Source organism: Ovis canadensis, chromosome 6 (assembly GCF_042477335.2).
Source record: "Ovis canadensis isolate MfBH-ARS-UI-01 breed Bighorn chromosome 6, ARS-UI_OviCan_v2, whole genome shotgun sequence".
In the NCBI taxonomy this organism is placed as follows: Eukaryota; Metazoa; Chordata; class Mammalia; order Artiodactyla; family Bovidae; genus Ovis; species Ovis canadensis.
The window spans coordinates 25,048,425-25,070,257 of NC_091250.1; the positions used below are offsets into that span (position 1 = coordinate 25,048,425).

Below are 21,833 nucleotides of genomic sequence, written 5' to 3' on the forward strand. Positions count from 1 at the left end.
GGGGCTGTGATTGCCCCCTTCCAGCTCTGGCTGCCCTCGCCTGCCTGTCTCTGGTGGGAAATGGGCTGGTCCACAGCTGGCTAGCTCTGCTCAGTCCTTTGTTCTTTGAGCGGGCCTGGCAGTGTCTTAGGTTAGGGCTTTATGCAGGGTAGCTATCCCACAGTCTGGTTTGCTATCGCAAGTTAGTTCCTCAGATTTCCCTTGGGGCATTCAGGTCCATTCCTTACTCTAAGCAATACAGGCCGTGCCTCCCTACTCAGCCCCCGCTTGCTAGTGGTGGATGTGGGCGTCTGTACTGCTTCTCTGATGGGAGTTACCATCGGGCATGTAATCTATGGGTTTTAATTATTTATTTATTTTTCCTCCCTGTTATGTTGCCCTCTGAGGTTCCAAGGCTCACCACAAACTCACCAGGAAGAGTGTTACCTGGTGTTTGGAAACTTCTCTCTTTTTTAAGACTCCCTTCCCAGGACAGATCTCCATCCCTAACTCTTTTGTCTCTCTTTTTATCTTTTATATTTTTTCCTGCCTCCTTTCAAAGACAATGGGCTGCTTTTCTGAATGCCTGATGTCCTCTGCTGGCATTCAGAAGTTGTTTTGTGGAATTTACTCAGCATTCAAATGTTCTTTTGATGAATTTGTTGGGGAGAAAGTGGTCTCCCTGTCCTATTCCTCGGCCATCTTAGGACTGCCCCGCCCCCCACCCTGCCCTGTTTTTTCCATTCAGGTTTTAAAAAGTGAAATGAGCATTTCGGCTGACACTATGATGGAGCAAAGCAGGCTTTTTCAACCATAAACTGATACCACCTCTTGGTCATAAACCCTGCAGAGATTCAAGATGAGTCTCAAATTTCAAAGAGAGTCAGCAGAGAGTGCAAAGATATATGAACAGAGAAGAAAGCTGCTGAAGGCACAAAGGACCCCAAGGGATTTTAGAACCATTTGCATTTAATAAGCCAGAGTTGCAACCTAAAGACCTTGGCTGTCATCACACCAGAATATTTTTAATGGCTTGCTGCAGGGAAACATGATGGACAGCTGCCGTCCTCTGGCTCACAGTGTTAGGAGGGCAGCTCCAGCACCAACTCCATAGCGAGCCTATGGTTAGGGGTGTAGTAGAGGTATTTCTTGCCAGATGGGAGCTCTTTGGTGAGAAGACTCCTTTAGGGAAAAGTCTTTTGGCTTCCTCTTCAGGAATGGTTGGAAGGACCATCATTCTGTCCCCGTTCTTCCATTCAACCAGGGTGACCTCCTTCTTCTCTGCTCTCAGCTGGAAAGAGAATCTCATCAAAGTTCCTGCCAGTGGTAGCTGAGTAGAGGATGGACAGTTTTGGTTTATTATCAGGACCAAAACAAACGCCACATAAGCGGTCACAGGCATGCCCTTTTCATCATTCTCTGCTGGGTCCAGCATGCCCAACTGGATGGCAAGGACCCCATTCTTATCATCAGTGATGGGAAAGCATAACTTTTCTGTGGCTCTTCACCATTGTAAGTGTTGATATCCTTGCTCCATGCAAGATAGTCTTTCACGCTGTCTATGGAAAGAGCAATCATCTTAATTTTTCTCTTGGCAAATTCTGGTGCCAGCTTTGCTGCTCTGCCAAGTTCCATGGTACACACTGGGGTAAAATCCCGAGGGTGCGAGAAGAGAATTACCTATGAGTCTCCCAGATAGTCATGGAAACGGATGAAGCTGATGGTAGTACTTGCCTTGAAGTTGGGAGCCTCATCCCGCAGGAGACCTCCATGCGTGGCGGCAGTGGTGATAGGGACGTACGAGGAAGTGCAGGACTGCCCGCCACTAGCCTATGGTTCTAGTTTCTCCAGTTGCTCATTTTTAATGTGCTTAGTTTTCATTACTGAGTGATAGAATTTTCTTATTTATTTTGGATATTAATCCTTTATCAGGCATATGGTTTACAAATATTTTCTCCCATTCCATAGGAAATTTTATTGATTACTTCCTTTGTTCATTTTTCTTAGTTGCCTGTGCTTTTGTATCATATAAAAAATTCTTTGTAAAGACCAAGGTAGAAATTATTTTTATTTTTTTAATCTAGGAGTTTTACAATTTAAAGTCTAAGTTTTTAATTAAAGTTGATTTATGTACATGGTGTAAGATAAGTGTCCAATTTCATTCTTTTGTATATGAATATGCAATTTTCTCAACAGTATTCATTGAAGAAGTTATTTTTTCCCCACCTTATATTCTTGGCACCTTTGTTAAAGATCATTTGATTATACATGTGTGGGTTTATTTGAGGGTCTTCATTCTGTTCTGTTGGTCTATGTGTTTCTTTATATGCCAGTATCATACTGTTTTGATTGTTATATTATTGCTTTGTAGTAAAAATAGAAAATTAAAAGTATGATGCCTATAACTTTTTTTCTTCTTTCACAAGATTGTTTTAGCTATTTTGAATCTTTGTGGTTCCATTTGATTCTTAGGATTATTTTTCCAACATTTGTGAAAAATGCCATTGAAATTTTGCCATGGATTTTATTAAATCTGTAAATTACTTTTTCTAGTACAGATGTTTGGTGATGGTGAAGTCGCTCAGTCGTGTCCGACTCTTTGCAACCCTGTGGACTGTAGCCAACCAGGCTCCTCCGTCCATGGGATTCTCCAGGTAAGAATACTGGGATAGTGCCGGGGGCCAGCGTGAGGAATTCCGCCCATGGCAAAGGTCATGAGGAACGAGGCTGGGAATATGCAAAGGCGTGATCAAGCCTCAGGAAACCCCCTGTTCCCGAGCATCAACCCCAAAACCAGAGTCTGTTTTACGCTCTCACCTACACCTCTGATTTTACGGGGGGCTCTCCCCCATAACCGTTTCTCTTGGAGAAGGAGTAAACACACAGCTCCAAGGCAATAAAAATTCTTGGGCGTGACAAGAGTGTTTCAGCTTACGGACTCCTCTGAAGGTTATCTAGCCCACCTGTATAGGTGATTGCTTACAGCCTCCCAACCTGAGAGGCACGAGATGTTTTAGATTTACTAAAGGCAAATTCTTTTGGGGAGTTAGAAATTATTAGTATAGTTGGTTAGAAATTATATTGGTGAAGGGTTTCTTCATTTGTTGTGTCAATAATTGCTGCTGATTCCCTGCTCTGGGTGGGACAAGGATGTCTCAGGTCAAACCTCTCTGCTGACAGACTAGCTTGTGTGACAGGATTATCCATACTCCTGCCACTATGCACATGATTGTTTACTACCTCTCAACCATAAACAGCACAGAGAGTTTTGGAGTATTTTGAGAGTCTTAATTAGCATAGGACTTTTTCTTCTTGTTGAGTCAATGATTGCCGCCAGGCCTCCATATCCTTAGGCACCTGGGAATATATTAATCAATGTATCTGGAATATAGCAAAGGAAATATAGTAGTTTTTGATGTTAGCAATGCTAGACTTTTTGAGTTAATGGATTTTCTCTTTTGTAATAAATCACTGTACTTTGTTATAAATCACTGTGTCCTTGCTATGTAAGAATGTAACTTTATCATATCTTAAGACTAAATAGATCTTAAGGGGAGCATTGGTGAAAGGATTTTCATTTGTTGGGCTGATGTTTGCTGCTAAATCTCCATGTTCCCTACCCTTATAATGAATATAACTAACATATAGGAGAAATAAGTATTAACCTTTAAGCATATAGGAGAAATAAGTATTAACCTTTAAGATTAATCATGTTAACCTTGGGTTAAATAAATTCCTTTCTTGATTGTAACTCACTACACCCTCACCCTATAGGAATGCAACTTTATTTGGAGGGTGGTGCCTGGTTTAAGAAAAAACACCCTTGGAAGAAATAAGTTTTTTGGTTATCAGAAAGAAAGGATCATAAAATGTCAGCAAGTCTCACTCATGGCCAGAAGATGATGTAATATTCCTAAGACCTTTTTTATACATTTATGTGAAGCACCTGATTTTGATAAAGGTCAGGACTGCTGACCCCCACGTGACTCTGTATTCATCCCTATGTGTAACAAAAGGTATATAAGCAAACCCAAAAATAAAGAAATCGGATCAGTTTCTGGAAAGACTGATTCCCCCATGTCACTTCTTTCTTGCTCCCATTTTTCTGGCTGAATTCCCATCTGGAGCATGGATGCTATTCCACGTAATCCAAGTTATTCAGCCTCCTTTTCTCCACTAATCTTCCTACTACACTATCCATTTCTAATCTCTCTATATCTGTGATTAAATATGTATTTTTCCAAAGACGCCGACTCCGTCCCCCCACCTTCGAATCACCCTGGATCCACCGGGGCGTGACCCCGGCAGGATAGGTTGCCATTTCCTTCTCCAACAGATGTTTTAACAATACTAATTCTTCAAACAGACCTTCCCTATTGGCTCAGCAGTAAAGAAACTGCCTGCCAATGCAGGAGATGAAGAATCAATCTGGAGAAGGAAATGGCAACCCACTCCAGTATTTTTGCTTGGGAAATCCCATGGACAGAGGAGCTTGGTGGGCTACAGAGTCAAAAAAGAGTCAGACATGACTTAGACAAACAACAATAGCAATACTTGAACATATAATATTTTTCCATTCATGTGCATTTTCTTCTATTTCTTCCCTTAATTTCTTGTAGTTTTCAATGTACAAGTCTTTAACTTCCTTGGTTAAATTAATCCTCAAGTATTTTATTCTTTTTGATGTTATTATAAAAATGATTGTTTTCTTAATTTCTTTTTTTTTTCTGAGAGTTATGCTTCATGTATAGAAATAGAGTTTATGCTTCATGTATAGAAATGCAACTGATACTTCAATGTTGCTTTTGTATTCCTGAAACTTTACTGAAATTAATAACATGGAAGGAAAGGAAAAAAAAAAAAAAGAATTGTATTCGGTAAAAGATTCTGATAGACTGAAAAATTTCCAGTGACAATACCAATGTCTTAGCTCTCAACTTCTGTTTCCTGAACTCTTGCTAAATCCAAATTGGCCAGCCAGTGGCTATTCACTCATTCAACAAACATTCAATTATTCATCATGGGCTTAATTACAGCCCTAGTCTTAATTATGCTGCATCCAGTCCTATAATTAAGGCAACCTCAGTTTCTCCATGCTGGCCAAAAATTTCAACAGATTTTTCAACAATGTTTAGAATCAAGTCATACCAAACTCTAGTAACCTTTCCCAATCTATCTTATAAATTTTTGTTTCCTGTTTTCACAGAGGCATCTTTTTTATTTTTTAAACTGTTCTCATATAGCAAAGATGTAGTAAAAATTACAGTTAATGTATTTGGTTGTCTTTCTCCTTCAATGACTCCAATTTTAGCATAGTTTCTAAAAATGTAACTAATTTGGAATTAATGAAAATTTTCTTTTTATTTTCTAACAAAATGCAATATGGTAAGACAGTATATTGAAAAGAAGTACAATAATTCCTTGGCATCCATGAGGGATTGGTTATAATCCTCCCTCAAATCTCCCCACAAGGCCCCCATAGTAAACCTGAGATGCTTGGGTTCCTTAGTCAGTTCCACATTCATGATTCAACCAACTGGGACAAGACCAGCTGTTGGCTGATTCTGGATGTCAAATGGCTGATTTCATGGGCAAGATGGTGCAGGATATACTGAAAATTGCTATTTTAGTCAATTTGATGCTTTTAGATTATTCCTCTGCCTTATTTGATTGAATAGGTCATATAGTGACACTAAATTTTATTTTACTTATTAAATATATTCTGTTCAAAATTTATGTGCTAGTTGTTCTGTAAAACCAAATATAATGCTATTTATATTTCTCTAAATAATTCTCATTAGCAAATTAATGTTTTCCTTCTTAAAAATAAAACTAATGCAATGCTTTTGGATATATTTTTGATTCCTGTTCATTAATGTGTTATAACAGTCATGCACATGCACACTTACACATCCTTTCACTTAAGTTGGTAAGTAATTATAGCAACAGGAATTTGAATTCTGTACTTATAGTAATTCCTTCTTGATTCTTACTAGTTATTATTATTTTCTGTAGTGATGAGATACATTACAATAGTAAACTAATTATAATATATTATTTTTTAATTTATCAGGATTCATGGATATAGAGCCATAATATAGTTCTTACAAAAAATCTGCCTTTTGGATATCAGATTTTTTTCTTTTTGGTTAAGGTAAGATAACACTGATTTTGCAATAGCAGAGTATGTGTGTGTGTGTGTGTGTGTGTGTGTGCATGTACATGAGTGTGTGTGTATGTGTGTATCTATGTTAAAATACCTTTTAAATTAAAATGTCAAATTCAGCTTAGCACTGGAAGGGCAGTCTATGCTGGTTTGAGGAATGGCTGTCAAGTTGTCTTTTGTCCTGTCAAATTGCAAGCTCTGCTATGGTGATTATTTTAGGCCGAAGGATCACAGAACTCTATATCAATAGTGGCCTGACAAAACTGGAAGAAAGTTGAGACAGTCTATTAATTGTTTTGGAGATTAGATTTTGCACTTTGAATTATTTAATGATATTTTTGCCACCTTCCCTACTGATGAATGAGTAAGTCAGGAATTCATTCAAGTTAGCCATGAATAAAGAAGTTGAAATCCACCAGGGTAGTAATTTCCATGAAAAGTTGAATATTTTAGCCTTGCGCTGTAGTTGTAGTTGTAGAGGCCATGTTTGTTCTGTTGTTTGAAAAAGCAAATTTTTACTTGTATGTATTTTTTTTTAAATTTTCTCAATGACTATCCATTTAGAAAAAATTTATATATGTTTGTATGTATCTATCAATTTCTAGCCTGAAAGGATTTGATGATTAGCATTCTTGGGATCCTTTTTTCAAGTGATAAGAAAGGTCTAGGATTAACTCACCCATGTAGATTCTCCAGAATTGCCTAGGAAATCCAGTGGTGTCAGCAGCTATATCCAGCTATAGTGTTGGTGTCAGCTGCTCCAGCTGTGTCCACGTGACATTGTAACCTGACTGTCCTTTGCATTATAATCATGATGCAGTAGCTGAAACTTAGCATTGCTGTCTTTCTTTCTGTGTATCTAATTTTGTAAACTTTCTGCCAGCCTTAGGAGCTAATCAGTAGCTTTCCTACATGTTTTTCTTATTTGAGATAGAGTTTATTTCTCAAGCTGAAAATGACAGAACCAGCACTTAAACAGAAAATTTGCAGCTACATTCTCAAGTATAAGCTAAATTAAAATTCTAGATTTTCCTTCTGAAATAATTATGGTCATTATAAAATGACCATAATTTTAGTCAGCTTCACTTTGTTTTATTCTTAAAGTCTATTTTGTTGGATAGTAATACAGCTACAAGCACTTTTTTATTTTTGTTTAATTTAGAATTTGCATGTTATAACTTTTTTGATTCTTGACCTTTTTCTTGCCTGTGCCCTTCCATCTTAGATATGTCTCTTGTGAACCACATAGACTTGTCAGTTAATTATGTATGTTTCATCAGAGGAAACAGTGGCGGACTTTATGTTTTGGGGCTTCAAAATCACTGCAGATGGTGACTGCAGCCATGAAATTAAAAGACACTTACTCCTTGGAAGAAAAGTTATGACCAACAAAGACAGCATATTAAAAAGCAGAAGCATTACTTTGCCAACAAAGGTCCATCTAGTCAAGGCTATGGTTTTTCCCATAGTCATGTATGGATGTGAGATTTGGACTACGAAGAAAGCTGAGCATTGAAGAATTGATGCTTTTGAACTGTGGGGTTGAAGACTCTTGAGAGTCCCTTGGACTGCAAGGAGATCCAACCAGTCCATCCTAAACGAAATCAGTCCTGAATATTCATTGGAAGGATTGGTGCTGAAGCTGAAACTCCGACTTTGGCAACCTGATGCAAATAACTGGTTCATTTGAGAATAACCTGATGTTGGGAAAGATTGAAGCCAGGAGAAGAAGGGGACAACAGAGGGTGAGATGGTTGGATGGCATCACCAACTCAGTGGACATGAGTTTGAGTAAGCTCTGGGAGTTGGTGACGGACAGGGAGGCCTGGCATGTTGCAAAGAATCAGACAGGACTGAGTGACTGAACCGAACTGAACAACTTTGCAATATATAAACAATCATTCCCGGTGAAGTGGGCAGTTCTATAAATCATGAACTTCTTTGAAGCTGAACTCCAATAGAAAGCCCTGGAAAGAAAGACATGTGGGTTACCATCACCATAAACTGCTTTTCACTAGTAGCAATATATGTTATCCTTGTAGCAATTTACTCAAGCTATTTAATGCAAGTATAATTGTCTCCATTTTATTGTTGAGCACAGGAAAATCAATTTCCCAAAGAGACACAAGAAGAAAAACAAGGGTTCAAATTCATAGCTTGTGATGTTATGATATATTTTTTAAAAAAATATATCATTGTCATGCATAAACTGAGATTAAATAGATTGTCCAGCTTCATGCAATCTCTTTTGAATCCACTCATTTACTTTTTCACACTTCTATCTTCATATGCCCTTTGATACATGACTCCAAAAATCACTTTCTGTCTGGGAAGCAAATGTTTAAATTTGAAGGGAGGGGAGATATAGGGAGGTAGAATTTTTTTTAAAAAATTCCTAAAAAATAATATTCTGTGCATGTATTTACATACTATTCACTAGACTTTTTTCTATAGGCTTTTACCTGCATTGATTAATTAAATTCACATAGCAATCATATGAGGTAGTAATAGTTAAATGATTCATTTTATTCTTATTTTACAGGTGTGGGAACTAGACAGCGAGATTAGGGGTCTCTTTCAAGGCTGTATAGCTAATAAATGGAAGAGCTGGGCTTTAACCTGAGGCTTTCTGCTTCAGAGTTTATGCCTTTAACCATTCCTCTTAATGACACTTTGTCACACTGAAGATTTTAAACAGAAAGTACTTTTGTAATATATTATTTGTTTGGGGAAAGATATTAATGATATTGGAGAACAGTATTGGTTTCCAAGGCATCCCTCAATTAACAAAGACAAATTTCTTGGAATATAAATTTATTAAGATTTGATTTTTCTAATTTATATGTTCCAATAATATATTTTGCTACACTAAAAATGATACAATATTTATGAAATATGAATAAGCTAGTTAACATTTCTTATCTCAAGACAGAATTTTTAAGCCTATAGCTAATGGGAATTCTTCACTTACTTTTTTAGTCAATAAATTTGAGTATTAGAAATAAAACAACATCATTTCCCACAAATATGCATGCTTTGGGCATTTACTATTTAACATGCAGCTGTCCTGATCTTTAGGGATATAGCAGTGACCAAAGCAGTCAATAAAATCTGTAATCTAAAAGGATCACATATTAGAGGGGGAAGCTTGACCATGGACAAATAAAGACAATATGTATTATGTTTGATGTGGTTGTTACTATGAAGCAAAGTAAGGAAAGTAAGCAGTGTAGATAAAAAATAAAAAGCAACCTTGATAGTAGATGTGAAATTTTATCTTTAAGGTGATCAGGAAAAGAGAAATTGACATTTAAAAGTCAACATAAAGAGATAAGGGATAAATATCCATGTATTTTAAGGAAGGGAGAATTCTAGGCAGAGGCATTCACAAAGCACTATTCCTGATGTGGGCAGATGCCTGGTGTTTTCCCTTGTATTAGGAAAGTTGATCAAGCATATACAGAGGAAGTCTGTGGATCTTTTCTTTCTTTCCAAGAACAGCAAATTGTAGATTTCATGGAGTTAAAAATAAGGAGTATTTTCACTTTTTAAAATAAAAGTGTATTTAAGACACAAGTTCCTTAATGATATTATGTATTTTTTTTTATGAAACATGATGAATATTTTAGGTATGTCAATTAATTGTGATCACTCATTAAACTTGATAGCTTAAATACAAAATACAATATTTTTTACATTTTTAATAATTCATTTTATATGTATTTTGAATATCTTTCAAATATAGCTATTTTACTTAATAAAATGTTTTTCTTATCAAAAATATACATTTAAATCACCCAATTATAATAGCAAAAAGAAACACAAAAAATGAAAACAGTTTAAGAGATCTCTGTGATAGCATTAAACATAAAATGGGGTCTCAGAGAAAAGAGACAGAATAAATCAAAAATGTGTTTGAGGCAATTATGGCTAAAAACTACATGAACCTGAAGAAAGACAGATATCAAGGTTTAGAAAGCAGAGAGCATTCCAAACAAAATTAATCCCTAAAAACCACATCAAGAAATATCACAAGTAAAACTGCAAAAGTTAAAGATAAAAAGAGGTTCTAAAAAGAAGAGAGAAAACAAAAGAGTCATATACAAGGGAAATTTCTGTTCAGCTATCAGCTGACTTAAGGAAGGTTTATAGACCAGAAGAGAGATGGTATGATATATCCAAAGTGCTGGAAGGGTAAATCTATAATCTAGGATACTCTACCTAGCAAGATTATTATTTAGAAACAAAGGAAAAACAAGTAACTTATCATATATGAACCCCTTGGTAATAAAAATAAAAAACCCTATATTAGATATAATGAACAGATGATCTGTTCTTTAATACAACTGTGATTTTAAAGTCTCCTACTATTATTGTATTATTGCCATTTCTCCCTTTATGTCTTTCAGTATTTGTTTTATATGTTTTGGCGTGCCTAATATTTGGTGCATACATGTGAACAGATTTTATCTCCTTCCTTTGTATTGATTGTCTCTTGTATCCATTATCATTATATAATGGCTTTCAACATTTTTGTTCTAGAATTTGCTTAAAAGAAATATGTTGTTATCCCCTCTTTCTTATATCTATTTGCATGAAATATCTTTTTCCATTCCCTCATTTTTAGTCTGTGTGTGTCTTTGGATCTGAAGTGATACCTTGAAGTAACTAAGTAGAAAGAATTGGATTTTTAAAATCCAACCATCTACTCTGTGTCTTTTGATTGGCTCATTCACTGACATTTAAAGTAATTATTGATAGATATGCTCTTATTGACATTTTATTACTTGTTTTCTAATTATTTTTTCAGTTTTTCTCTGCTTATTTCTCCTTTTTGCTTCTTCCCTTGTGGTTTGATTTTCCTTAGCAGTATGCTTGTGTTATTTTAGGTTTATTTTCATGGGTTTGACAAAAAAATCTTATATTAATGGACAGATCATCTAGATAGAAAGTTAAAAGGTTTTCTTTTAAATTTTCTTAAACAGTGGTATGAAATGAAACAATAGGCCAGCTGAACTCAATAAGTACCAATAGGACATTATATCAAAAAACAGAAGAATACATATTCTTTTCAAGTGCCCATAAATTGCTCTTCAAGATAGATTACATGCTAGGCCACAGTACAAGTCTCAATAAATTTAAGAGGATAGAAACTATATCAAGGACTTTGACTGACCAAAATGGTATGGAACTAGAGACCAAATGACATAAATAAAAATGGGAAAAGAACAGGTATGCAAATACTGAAAGGTTGTTGCTGAGCCATGAAAGACACTGGGATTCTTGGCCTCTGGAGGAGAGGAATTTAATCTGGGGTCAGTGACAAGGCTTGATCACTCAGAGCTTTTGTGTAATAAAGTTTTATTAAAGTATAAAAGATAGAGAGCACTTCTGACAACAGACATCAGAAGGGGTCAGAAAGAGTGCCCCCCTGCTAGTCTTTAGCAGGAAGTTATATATCTACTAGCAGGCTGCTAATTAGAAAAAGGAAATGTCCTAAAACTCAGAGAGTGGCACCAGGCCTCTCACAACATAACATGGATTCTGAGATAACATTGGCACAAGGTTAGTCATCCTGGGCCATAAAATAATTGATATGAATCTTTAAGAAAGGCAGGTTGCTAAACAAATACAGTCTCATCAACATAGGTTAGGTGAACATTTGCATAAGTAAAACATACTGGTTTGTTGGTTAAAATACACTGGTTTGTCCAGTTGGTTCTGAGTCTTAGGTGGAACAGACTTGAAGAAAAACAGAGTCTAAGCTAAATACATAGTTCATTAACACAGCTTAAGAAAAATATTTCCATAAGAAAAGCTCAAGGGTTGAGAAAAGTTAAATTCAGGTGGAACCAGGTGTTGTCATAGAACACAGAATTTTAAAAGAAATCTTTTAATTTTGTATAGAGAAGGGAAAAAAATCTGGCACTTATAGTTTGTTTCCTCCTGCTGCTGAAGAGACAGAGAAAAACTGTCTAACATTTGCAGTCTATTTCCTCCTTTTGGGGCCCCCTAGCCTTCTTGCCTGTTACCCTCTCAACACTAAACAAAAAGCTACTATAAAAACGATGGGTCAATGATGATATCAAAGAAGAATTCATAAAATACCTCAAGACAAAAGAAAATAGAAACACAGCTTTCCAAAGTCCATGGGATTTACCAAAAGCAATTTTAAGAGAGAAGTTCATAGTAATACACACATCCCTCAAGAAACAAGAAAAATTTCAAGTTTACAACCTAACCTACCACCTAAAAGATTAGGAAAAGAAGAACAACTCTTAAAATAAGCAGAATTAAAGAATTAATAAACAGAAAGAAAATAAATAGAAAATTAAAAAAATAATATGAAAGATAAATGAACTCAAGATGGAGGTTTTTGAAAAAATAAAACTGATAAATCATTAGCCAGTTTTACTAAGAAGGAAACAAAGTACCCAAATAAAAATTATAAGAAATGAAAGTGGATAAATAACAACCACTACCAAGAGATAGAAACAAAATCAGAAAAGAATACTATGAGTAGTTATACATCAATGTAGTGGACATCCAAAGGAAATGAACAGATTTCTGGAAACATACAACCTGCCAAGAAATGAAGCAAGAACAAAGACAATTTGAACAAACTGAACACTAGTAGTGAAACACTAACCTATAAAACTTCCAGCCAACAAAAGTCTTGGACTATATGGCTTCACAGGGAAATTCTATCAAATATATAAAGAAGAATTAATATCTAACCTTATCAAACTATGTCAAAAAATTGAAGAGTTTGTAACATTTCCGAATGTATTCCATGAGGCCAAAATTACCCTGACACCAAAAACAAACACACAGTACAAAAAGAGAAAATCACAGGCCAATATCTTTGATAAATATAGATACAAAAATCCTGAAAAATATTAGCAAACTGAATCCAATGAGAGATTAAAAGGGCCAGTTGAACTCAATAGGTACCTAAGTATCTCAGTTGGTAAAGAATCCCCCTGCAATGCAGGAGACCTGGGTCCGATCCTTAGGTTGGGAAGATCCCCTGGAGGAGGGCATGGCAACTCTGTCCAGTATTAGGGGCTTCCCTGATGACTCAGACAGGTGGTAAAGAATCTGCCTGCAATGCAAAAGACATGGGTTCTATCCCTGGGTCAGGATGATCCCCTGGGGAAGGAAATGGCTTCCCACCACAGTCTTTTTGCCTGGAGAATCCCATGGACAGAGGAACCTGGCAGGTTACAGTACATAGTGTCCCAAAAAGTCAGACATGACTGAACAACAAACACTTTCATAGGGTGCTATTTCCAAAATCCGATATATATCCAATATCATACATTATGATCAAATTAGCTTTATTTCAAGGATTCAAAGATGACTTGATATCGACAAATCAATCAATATAATACAACAAATTAACAAAAGGTCAGAAAAAAGCCATATGGTCATCTCAATAGGTGCAGAAAAATCATTTGACAAAAGTCAACATCCATTCTTGATTAAAAGAAAAACAAAAAAACTCACCAAAGTAGGGATGGAGGGAACAAACATATCTCAACATAGTAAAGGCCATTTACAAAAAACCTATAGCCAATATAATATGCAGTGCTGAAAAACTGAAAGCCTTTCCTCTAAATTCAGGAACAAGCCAAAATCGCTTACTAACGGCATGTTTATTTAGCATAGTATTGGAATCCTAGCCACAATAGACAAAAAAAAAAAAGAAAGAAAGAAAGAAAAGAAATAAAAAACATTTAAATTACAAAGAAATGAGTAAAACTGTCGCTATTAGCAGTTTAAGTGAACTTGATATAGAAAACTGATGTCTCCACCAAAAAAGTATTAAAAAAATCATTATGAATTCAGTAAAGGTGCAGTATAAAAGATTAACATGCAGAAATCTGCTGCTTCTTTCAGTTCAGTTTAGTTCAGTCACTCAGTCGTGTCCGACTCTTTGTGACCCCATGAATTACAGCACGCCAGGCCTCCCTGTCCATCATTAACTCCCGGAGTTCACTCAAACTCCCGTCCATTGAGTCGGTGATGCCATTCAGCCATCTCATCCTCTGTCATCCCCTTCTCGTCCTGCCCCCAATCCCTCCCAGCATCAGAGTCTTTTCCAATGAGTCAGCTCTTCGCATGAGGTGGCCAAAGTACTGGAGTTTTAGCTTTAGCATCATACACTAGTAATTAAATATCAGAAGGAGAAAGTAAAGAAGTGCTGTTTAAAATTTCATCAAAACTTAAAATACCGAGGAGTAAACTTAACCAAAGTAATGAAAGACTCATAATCTGGAAGCTATAGACTGATGAAGGAAACTGAAGTTGATAAAAAGAAATGGAAAGATAGCCTATGCTCTTGGTTTGGATGTAATATTGTTAAAATGTCTGTACTACCCAAAGCAATGTACAGATATAATACAATCTCTGTGGAAATATCCATGACATTTTCACAGAACTAGGACAAATTATCCTAAAATTCATATGGAAACAGAAAAGATGCTGAATTGCCAAAGCAATCTTGAAACAAAATAACAAAGTTGAAGATACGACCTTCCCAGACAATCCTATGAAGCTCAGGTGGTCAAAACAATATGTATTGGCACAAAACAGACACATAGATAAATGGAACAGAATAGAAAGCCTGGAAATAAACTCACATACCTATGGTCAATCAACACAACAAAAGAGACAAAATATGTAACAAAGTTAAGACAGTCTTGTCAATAAGTGCTGCTGGGAAAACTGGACAGCAACATGTCAAAGAAAAAGATTACAACTGTTTCTCATAATACCATATACAGAAATAAACTCAAAATAGATGAGAAACCTAAATGTAAGGCCCAAACCATCAAACTCTTAGAAGGGAACATAGGCAGAACAGTTTTTGGCATAAAACATGGCAATATGTTTTGGCTCTGGCTGGTTACATGTTAGTAATTAGTTTTACAACATGTAGGTGCAGAAGGATCAACAATTACAGCATGCAGGTACAGGCGATATCATTAATCTGAGACAACTTGACCTTTACTTTCAAATCTTTGTTTGCCATCTGTGAGGAGGGGGTTTCCTGGTTTTTCTTTAATGATGGTTAATGGGATTCAGAGCCAAGCCACATCAAAAGCAATAAGAAACAAAAGCAAAAATAAAGAAATGGGACTTAACGAAACTTAAAAGCTTTTGCACAGCAAAGGAAACCACTGACAAAACAAGAAGTCAAACCAGGGAATTGGATAAAATATTTACAAACAATAAGACTGAGAAAGTGTTGATATCCAAAATATCTAAACAGCTCATTAAAGACAATCTCAAAAAAAAAAAAAACACACACAAAAAACAAAAAAACCCAACCAACTCAATCAAAAAATGGGCAAAGACTTGAATAGGTATTTTTCAAAGGAAGCTATACAGGTGGATAATAGCCACATAAAAAGATGCTCACTATCATTAATTATGACAGAATTGAAAATCAAAATAACAATGAGATATCACCCCACACCTGGCAGAATGGCTATCATCAAAATGTCTACAATTACAAACGTTGATGAGGTTGTGGAGAAAAGAAAGAGAACCCTGGAATGCTGATGATGGGAATATAAATTGGCTCAGCCAGTGTGGAATCTGGTATAGAAGTTTCTCAGAATGTTGGGGGGAGGGCAAGAGGGATTTCATCCTGAAGACTGTCAGCTATCTCAAGGCAGGATGTGAACTGGGTCTGAACTCTGTTAACCATCCTTAAAGAAAAGCCAGGAAACCCCTCCTCACAGAAGGCAAACAAAGATTGGAAGTAAAGGTCAGGTTGTCTCAGTTAGATTAATGATAGCACCTGCACCTTCATGTTGTAATTGTTAATTCTTCCTCACTTACATGTTGTAACAGAGAAGGCAATGGCACCCCTCCAGTACTCTTGCCTGGAAAATCCCACGGAGGGATTACATGGAGGGCTCCTCCTCCCATGGAGGAGCCTGGTGGGCTGCAGTCCATGGGGTCGCTAAGAGTTGGACACGACTGAGCGACTTCACTTTCAATTTTCACTTTCACGCATTGGAGAAGGAAATGGCAACCCACTCCACTATTCTTGCCTGGAGAATCCCGGGGACGGGAGAGCCTGATGGGCTGCCGTCTATGAGGTTGCACAAAGTCAGACACGATTGAAGCGACTTAGCAGCAGCAGTAGCAGCAGCAACCAGCCATGTAGCAAAAGGTATAAAACTGAGTCCTGCTATATCATTGGGGTCCTTGTTGGGAACAAGTTCCCCTTCCTTGGACCTGATAGCTTAATGAACTATACTCCACTGTCTTGAGTGTCCTCTGAGAAGTATTTTGTGACTTCAGATTCTACAACAAAAATACTAAAAATAGAAGTACCATATGATCCAATAATTTCACTCCTGTGTATTCTAAATGGACAAAGACAAAAATATTAATTAAAAAAGATACACACACCTCCATATTCATAGCATTCCTATTTACAAAAGCCAAGCTCAAGAGGTAGAGGACATATGTATATCCAAGACTAACTCATGTTGATGTATGGCAGAAACCAACACAATATTGTAAAACCATTATCCTTTAATTAAAAATAGATTTTAAAAAATCAGAGAAAGACAAAAGAAAAAAGAAAGCTATGGAAGCAAACTGAGGGTCCATCAACAATGTATTAACAGTCTACCTTTATTTATCAACAATGAATAAAGATGTGGTCTGTGTGTGTGTGTGTGTGTGTGTGTGTGTGTCTATCTATCTATTGAAATTTTACTTATCCAAAAAAAAAAAGAAAGAAAGAAAGAAATTCTGCCATTTGCAGCAACAAGGATGGACCTAGAGAATATTATGCTTAGTGAAATAAGCTGGACAGTAAAAATAAATACAGTATGATGTCATTTATATTTGGAATATGAAAAGTAAAACCAAAAAATATATATAGCAAAAACATAAACAGACTCAGAGATATGGAAAACAAGCTTATTGGTTACCAGAAGAGGGTGGGGTGAGGGAAGGGAAAAGGATAAGACTGTGATACTGGATTAAGAGAAATATTGCACAGTATCACTGGGATTTATACCCATTATCCTATAATAACTTTTAGGAGTATAATCCTAAAAATAATGAATCCCTTTGTTGAAACTAATATGATATTGTAAATCGTTACACTTTTAATGATTAAAGGCACTAACATTTAACAAAAGTAAATATAAATCTTGGAAATATTTTTTAAAAATATTGTTTTTCTTTCTGGCTTACTTCACTCTGTATAATAGGCTCCAGAAGTAAGCCAGAAAGAAAAACAGCAATACAGTATAATAACACATATATATGGAATTTAGAAAGATGGAAAGCTGAGCACTGAAGAATTGATGCTTTTGAACTGTGGTGTTGGAGAAGACTCTTGAGAGTCCCTTGGACTGAAAGGAGATCCAACCAATCCATTCTAAAGGAGATCAGCTCTGGGTGTTCTTTGGAGGAATGATGCTGAAGCTGAAACTCCAATAATTTGGCCACCTGATGTGAAGAGTTGACTCATTGGAAACGACTTTGATGCTGGGAGGGATTGAGGGCAGGAGAAGGGGACTACAGAGGATAAGATGGCTGGATGGCATCACCGACTCAACAGACATGAGTTTGGGTGAACTCCAGGAGTTGGTGATGGACAGGGAGGCCTGGCATGCTGCAGTTCGTGGGGTCACAAAGAGTCAGACACGACTGAGCAACTGACTGAACTGAACTGAATGATAACCCTGTATGCGAGACAGCAAAAGAGACACAGATGTATAGAACAGTCTTTTGGACTCCGTGGGAGAGGGCGAGGTTGGGATGATTTGGGAGAATGGCACTGAAACATGTATATTATCATTTGTGAAATAGATCGTCAGTCCAGGGTCAATGCATGAGACAAGGTGCTCGGGGCTGGTGCACTGGGATGACACAGAGGGATGGGATGGGAAGGGAGGTGGGAGGGGGGTTCAGGATGTGGAACACATGTGTACCCGTGGCAGATTCATGTCAATGTATGGCAAAACCACGACAATATTGTAAAGTAATTAGCTTCCAATAAAAATAAATAAATTTATATTTTTTTAAAATTATTTTTACTCTGGATACACATTTACAATGTATTTTGAAATTTAGTTTAATTTGATTATTTGTATATCCAGTGCAGAAACTATATTTCTATTACAGAAACTATATAGAATCAGCACCATGAGCTTCTAAGGGTGTATATAAGCTTGTTCTCTATGATTTTCATCCACTTCAATAAGGTTGATGCTAATTCTTAAATTTCTCACAAATTATTTGAAAGTACTAAGCTAGGGGAAATAAAACGTTAGTTGCTCAGTCCTGTCTGATTCTGACTGATGTAGCCTACCAGGCTCCTTTTCCCATGGGATTTCCCAGGCAAGAATACTGGAGTGGGTTGCCATTTCCTTCTCCAAGGGATCTTCCTGATCCAGGGATTGTGGGTCTCCCATATTACAGGCAGATTCTTTACTGCCTGAGCAACCAGGGAAGCCCAGGCTAGGGGAAGTATTCTATTAAATCCAAAGTCTATTGACTGCACAATTTTGATTTAGTTATTTTGAGCACATGCTTTATAAATTTTATGGAAATATTGGTGAAAGATACTAATTAAAGTTTTCCATTTTTACCTGGCAATAGTATTTTTTATGATCACAGGGAAGAAAGCTGCTTTGACAAGGACTGGTTGGTTTTACTGATTTTCTTAAACATCTACCTAGTGTGGTTTGGTGAGTGTGAAGGCAAAAGCTGATCAACTACTAGGCTGTTTCACAGAACTCCGCAAAAGTTATGGTTGTACTAAAGTGTCAACAAGAATGGAAAGAAGAGGAGAGATTCAGGTAATTAGTAACAAAACTGAGCGATACAGAAGCCTGCATTCCTCAGTCCATGGAGTTGCAAAGAGTCAGAAATGACTTAGACAATGACTGAACAACAACAAAATAATCTTAATAGGTCTTTTCACATATGCACAATTACAGAGGAAGTATGTTAAGGGTTTATCATCATTCAGCTTTCGGCTTCAGCAGCTTCAGAGATATTGGTGCCATTCTTTGAGATAGGAAACATAGGAGAAGTCTGTCAGGTAAAATAAATTGAGTCTTGAATATATTAAACTTGAGATGCCCTTGAATCATGGAAATACAGGTAACTGAGGACAGATAAATATAGGTCTTGAGATGGAAAGAAGCTTTCAGATGGAAGTTTTTGTGGGGAGTCATCAAGCTACAGATAGACAATACTTGAAGACATAGTGGTAAGAACTCTCTAAGGCAGAATATGTATATATCTTCTCTCTAACTTTACATATATAGAAAGACTAAGTCCTGTTAAGACTATCATGTTACTAGTGTCTGAATCTATCCTATTCTCTCCATTCTCAGTGATGCTACATTATCAAGACAACATAACTCTTTTGTGGAATTGTATGAAGCAACTTTTGTCTGACTCTCACCAAATCATTTTCCAAAACACAGGCAATGGTATTTTCTTAAATACAAATGTTATCATGCCATTATTTTGCTAAAACAGTTGTTCATGTGCCCCCCACTTTTCCTAGAAATCTCTCACAACTTTCTAAAGTATGTACTTTACTAGATCTAGTTTATTTTACTGTTAAGTATCTACTCTACTCTACTGTTTTTAGTTCATAACATCGACATGAGTTCTTTGAAAACTTCCTTAAACCAAACCTGGTTCAGTTTCACAAACACACGGTTTATCACCATGCATTTTCATTCCTTGATAACTATTCTTTCTCTACTAGTTTATAAACACTGAGAAGGAACTGTCTTTTAAACTTTAACATGCAAGGCTGAGTGTAGTGTTGGATTTAACAAATAGTATTTGCTGCTCTTTTAGAGCAGGCATAGTTAATACATGATTTGAGTCCTATTTTGAAGCAGGTAATACACTAGGTACTATAGTGGTGTTGGATGTATAGTGAAGTGTTAACTTGCCTCCCTCGAGTAGCTTATTGTTTAATGTTGGCCATGCAAGGTATAAACTCATGGAAAATAATGAATGGTAAGCTATTTACCTTTGTCAAATACATAATACTGGGAATAATTTTTGTATGAAGTAATTCGAGGACAAACAAATAATTCTATAATGCTTCTTTCCAAACCCCAATTAAGCCTCCTTCCTTGGCTGTCAACAGTGTCATTTCCATGATAAATGAGAATCAGGCATTCAGTGTGAATAATAAGCAAACATTTTATGAATAAACATATTCATTTACATTCAGTTATATAACAAACATTGAAATTCTCTCATGTGGTCTATACTATCCTAAATATATAGACAAATAGCCACTAGTCACGAATAGTTCACATGATAAAAAGAGAAGAAGCAAACACATAATTTAAAACAATATGGTGATATTTCAATGATAGCCATTTGCAGAAGGTAAAAGTCAGAATCAAAACTACCTTGGATATCCATGAATGTCTGATATATTGGGGGAAATGGGTGGTATTATAATGATTAAACTGACTTAAATGTCCACATGTCATCATTTTAATATCACTTAAATTTAATGGATATTTTCTGATATCTTCAAACATAAAAATTTATGTTACAACACTATAGCTCTATTATTTAATAAAATATATGTATATCAATAGTTGAAGTGAAAATAAATTATTAATTTAATTATGTGTGGATAATTTTATCTCATAAATATTTATAATGTAGATTATTTCTTCAGTAATGCCTTATATAGCATCTAAATTTTATATGATTTCTTTTCTTTTCCAATCCTTTCTTAGGCTAAGTGAATGTTGACCAGAAATTAAATAGTGAATGGAGAAAATGTAATAATTTCAGCAATTTAAAGTTTTTATAATAATTATGCAGAGATAGTTAAATCTTTAGTTTAAAAATAAAATTATTAGTAACAGAAAAAATGGTTATGAAGTTTGATATGATCATAGAAAGACAGATTATAAATTTTCCAATAATGTAGAGTCATTTTTAGAAGCATAAATACACGGACTCAACTTAAAGACCAAGCTTTCTTTCCTGCTGTTTTAGTGCTTTGAACTTAGAGCAATTAGTTTAAGTTAGTTTTCAGTCAATATTGAGGGTACCATTTTATGTAAAACAATTTTGTGCCAATTATCCACCTTTGGAGTACAGTTAAGAACAAAGTGTTATTAGGTAGTTCATGTCGTTATTTGAAGGAAAAACAAATGAGTACTGTCTTCTGCTAAAGAAAAGGCACAATGCTGTGTCCCACTTAGGCACTGGAAAAGAAGGCGTTTTTCTCAACAACCTTGAAAAAGGATGTGAATCAGTAGTATTTCCCCAGGAAGCAAAACCTACCTACGGGAATGTCACAAGATACATCTTCTGGCCCACAGCACTGCACATTTGGAATGCTGCTGAAAGAGGTGGAGATCATGGTGACAGTAGTGCCCCAGTGGAGAAGGTGCTAGGACATGAAGATAGATCTCCCTGCCAAAACCAATTACTATTTAACACTTTTCCTTGACCCAGGGACAGTTTCTTCTCTCTAAAGACTAAAACTGGGAACACCTGCATTGCATTAACAATATTAAATTCCAAAAAATGACTCAGATGAGGGAACTATTGAAAGGCTTAGTTATTCATATAAGTGTCATACTGAAGCAAGTAAATAAAATAATATAATAAAAAGATGTTTCTATCAAGAGAATCTAGGACA

General features: G+C 36.0%; 1 pseudogene; it reads right to left on the reverse strand.

Moving 5' to 3' along the window:
* Window positions 1–1,061: 1,061 nt before the first annotated feature.
* On the reverse strand, window positions 1,062–21,551 carry LOC138442818 (peroxiredoxin-6 pseudogene; annotated as a pseudogene).
* Window positions 21,552–21,833: the final 282 nt, after the last annotated feature.